We start from the raw sequence: 4,526 nt of genomic DNA, 5'->3' as shown, positions 1-4,526 counted from the left end.
TCTATTCTTGCACAAACATGACCAGGAAACAAGTTGGGGAGGAAAGGATTTATTCAGCTTACATTTCCACATTGCTATTCATCACTAAAGGAAGTCAGGACTGGAACTTAAGCAGGTCAAGAAGCAGGAGCTGATGCAGAGGTCATGGGGGATGTTTCTTACTGGCTTGCTCAGCTTGCTCTCTTATGGAACCCAAGATTATCAGCCCAGGGATGGCACCACCCACAAGGGGTCCTTCTCCCTTGACCACCAATGAAGAAAATGCCCCACAGATGGATCTCATGGAGGCACTTCCCCAACTGAAGCTCCTTTCTCCGTGATAACTCCAGCCTGTGTCAAGTTGACACACAAAACCAGCCAGTATGCCTAGATTGGGCAGATCTAGCACTATACTAACTATACTAACTTTTTCTCCAGCTATGAAATCCTTTGCTACTTGAGTTTCTCCCGGCCACGTGGTTCTGCTCCATCATGACTCCCTCCTCCTCTTTTTCTGTCTGCTCTCTCTCCCTTCTTGTCTTCATCTGCCTTCATACCCACAGTCTCAAAGACACCCTGTCTCACCTTTCCCCTCCACTGCCCAATCACAGGCTTTCACCTTTATGGACTGGTAAAATGGGGAGAAGGTTCACATGAGATCACCTGAGTATGTGATCAATGGCTTCCTCTCTTGAGGAAGCAGAACTAGCATCAGAATTCAAACAGTGCCCTTCTAGTCAGCTCCAGCTCTGGGCCAACTTGGGCTCAAACTCTGCAGAGAGTTCCATGGTCGCCAGAGGACTCTCCACCCCTCAGGCACCCTACTATGCCCAGGACCTTAAAATCCCAGGATCCCAGGAGCTTGGTCACACCAGGATCTCAAGGTCTCACAGGAAGCTTGACTGCCAAGAATTCAAGAATTCTTAACACACCCAGAATCTCAGCATCACAGGATCCCAGAATCCCAAGATCACAAAGAAAGCTGGACTTTGAGAAGTTCTGACTCAATTGGGATTACAAGAAGGACAGGCTCCAATCAGATAAATCAAGGACAGGGAGCACTTGAGATAAACAGATGGCAGGAGGCAAGGCATAAGAGCAGAAGCAACAGAAACCAAGGTTACTTGGCATCATTAGAACCCAACTTTCCCACCATAGCAAGTCTTGGATTCACCATCACACCAGAAAAGCAAGACATGGATCTAAAGTTACATCGCATGATGATGATGGAGGACTATAAGAAGGACATAAATAACTACACTAAAGAAATACAGGAGAATGCAGGTAAACAGGTAGAAGCCCTTAAAGAGGAAACACAAAAATCCCTTAAAGAATGACAGGAAAACACTTCCAAACGGGTGAAAGAATTGAACAAAACCATCCAGGATCTAAAAATGGAAGTAGAAACAATAAAGAAATCACAAAAGGAGACAACTATGGATGTAGAAAACCTAGGAAAGAAGTCAGGAGTCATTGGTACAAGCATCACCAACAGAATACAAGAGATGGGAGAGAGAATCTCAGATCCAAAGGATACCATAGAAACCATTAATACAACAATCAAAGAAAATGCAAAATGCAAAAAGATCCTAACCCGAAACATCCAGGAAATCCAGGACACAATGAGAAGACCAAACCTAAGGATAATAGGCATAGACGAGAAGGAAGATTTCCAGCTTAAAGGGCCAGTAAATATCTTTAACAAAATTATAGATGAAAACTTCCCTAATCTAAAGAAAGAGATACACATGAACATACAAGAAGCCTACAGAACTCCAAATCGATTGGACCAGAAAAGAAATTCCTCCCATCACATAATAATCAAAACACCAAATGTACAGAACAAAGAAAAAATATTAAAAGCAGTGTGGGAAAAAGGTCAGGTAACATATATAGGCAGACCTATCAGAAGTACACCTCACTTCTTTCCAGAGACTATGAAAGCCAAAAGATCCTGGGCAGATGTCATAAAGACCCTAAGAGAACACAAATGCCAACCTAGGCTACTACACCCAGCAAAACTCTCAATTACCATAGATGGAGAAACCAAGGTATTCATGACAAAACCAAATTTACACAATATCTTTCCACAAATTCAGCCCTTCAACGAATAATAAAGGGAAAACTCCAACACAAAGAAGGAAACTACATTCTAGAAAAAGCAAGAAAGTAATCTGTCAACAGAACTAAAAGAAGACAGGCACCTGAACAAAATTCCAACTCTAACAACAACAACAAAAAGCAGGAAGCATCAATGACATTTCCTTAATATCTCTTGATATCAATGGACTCAATTCCCCAAGAAAAAGACATAGACTAGCAGCCTAGTTACATAAACAGGACCCAAGATTTTGCTGCATACAGAAAACCCACCTCAGTGACAAAGACAGACACTACCTCAGAGTAAAAGCCTGGAAAACAATATTTTAAGCAAATTTTCCAAAAAAACAAGCTGGGGTAGCCATTCTAATATTGAATAAAATCGACATTCAACCTAAAGTTATCAAAAAAAGATACGGAGAGAAACTTCATACTAATAAAGGTAAAATTTACCAAGATGAACTCTCAATTTTGAACATCTATGCTTTGAATGCAAGGGCATCCACATTCATTATAGAAACTATAGTAAAGCTCAAAGCACACATTGCACCACACATAATAATGTGGGAGACTTCAATACCCACTCTCATCAGTGGACAGATCCTGGAAACAGAAACTAAACAGAGACACATTGAAACTAACAGAAGTTATGAAACAAATGCATTTAACAGATATTTATAGAACATTTTATCATAAATCAAAAAGATATACCTTTTTCTCAGCACCTCATGGTACCTTCTCCAAAACTGATGATATAATCAGTCACAAAACAGGCCTCAACAGATACAAAAATATTGAAATAATCCCATGCATCCTATCAGATCACCACAGAGTAAAGCTGATCTTCAATAACAACATAAATAATAGAATGCCCACATACACGTGGAAGCTGAACAACACTCTACTCGATGATAATCAAGGAAGAAATAAAGAAAGAAATTAAAGACTTTTTAGAGTTTAATAAAAATGAAGCCACCACATATCCAAACTTATGGGACACAATGAAATCAGTCCTAAGAGGAAAACTTATAGCTCTGACTGCCGCCAAACAGAAACTGGAGAGAGCATACACTAGCAGCTTGACAGCACACCTAGAAGCTCTAGAACAAAAGAAAGCAAATTCAAAGAGGAGTAGATGGCAGGAAATAATGAAACTCAGGGCTGAAATCAATCAAATAGAAACAAAAAGATCTATACAAAGAATCAACCAAACCAGGAGCTGATTATTTGAGAAAATCAACAAGATAGATAAAGCCTTAGCCAGACTACCTAGAGGGCACAGGGACAGTATCCTAACTAACAAAATCAGAAATGAAAAGGTAGACATAAAAACAGAATCTGAAGAATTCCAAAAAATCATCAGATCCTAATACAAATGCCTATACTCATTAAAACTGGAAAACCTGGATGAAATAGACAATTTTCTAGACAGATACTAGGTACCAAAGTTAAGTCAAGATCAGATAAATTATCTAAACAGCCCCATATCCTCTAAAGAAATAGTCATTAAAGCCAGGCATAGTGGCACATGCCTTTAATCCCAGACCTCAGGAGGCAGAGGCAGGCAGATTTCTGAGTTTGAGGCCAGCCTGGTCTACAGAGTGAGTTTCAGGACAGCCAGGGCTACATAGAGAAACCCTGTCTCAAAAAACGAAAGCAAAAACAAAAGCAAAAACAAAAACACACACACAAAAAAAAAAAAAAAAAAAGAAAAAAAAGAAAAGAAGCTGTCATTAATAATCTCCCAGCCAAAAAAAAAAAAAGAAACCAATGACCAGGTGGGTTTAGTGCAGAGTTTCATCAGAACTTCAAAGAAGACCTAATACCAATACTCCTCAAACTATTCCACAAAATAGAAACAGAAGGTACTCTACCTAATTTGTTCTATGAAGTCACAATTACTCTGATACCGAAACCACAGAAAGATCCAACAAAGATAGAGAACTTCAGACCAATTTCCCTTATGAATATCGATGCAAAAATACTCAATAAAATTCTCACAAACCAAATCCAAGAACACATCAAAACGATCATCCATCATGATCAAGTAGGCTTCACCCCAGGGATGCAGGGATGGTTCAACACACAGAAATCCATCAACGTAATCCACTATATAATCAAATTCAAAGACAAAAACCACATGATCAGAGAAAGCATTTGATGAAATCCAACACCCATTCATGTTAAAAGTCTTGGAAATATCAGGAATTCAAGGCCCATACCTAAACATAATAAAAGCAATCTACAGCAAACCAGTAGCCAACATCAAACTAAATGGAGCAACCCCACTAAAATCAGGGACTAGACAAGGCTGCCCACTCTTTCCCTACCTATTCAATATAGTATTTAAAGTCCCAGCCAGAGCAATTAGACAACAAAAGGAGATCAAAGGAATATAAATTGGACAGGTAGAAGTCAAAATACCACTATTTACAGATGATATGATA

Source organism: Mus musculus, chromosome 11 (genome assembly GCF_000001635.26).
Source record: "Mus musculus strain C57BL/6J chromosome 11, GRCm38.p6 C57BL/6J".
Taxonomy (NCBI): domain Eukaryota; kingdom Metazoa; phylum Chordata; class Mammalia; order Rodentia; family Muridae; genus Mus; species Mus musculus.
Note: the sequence above shows the minus strand (reverse complement) of the source record.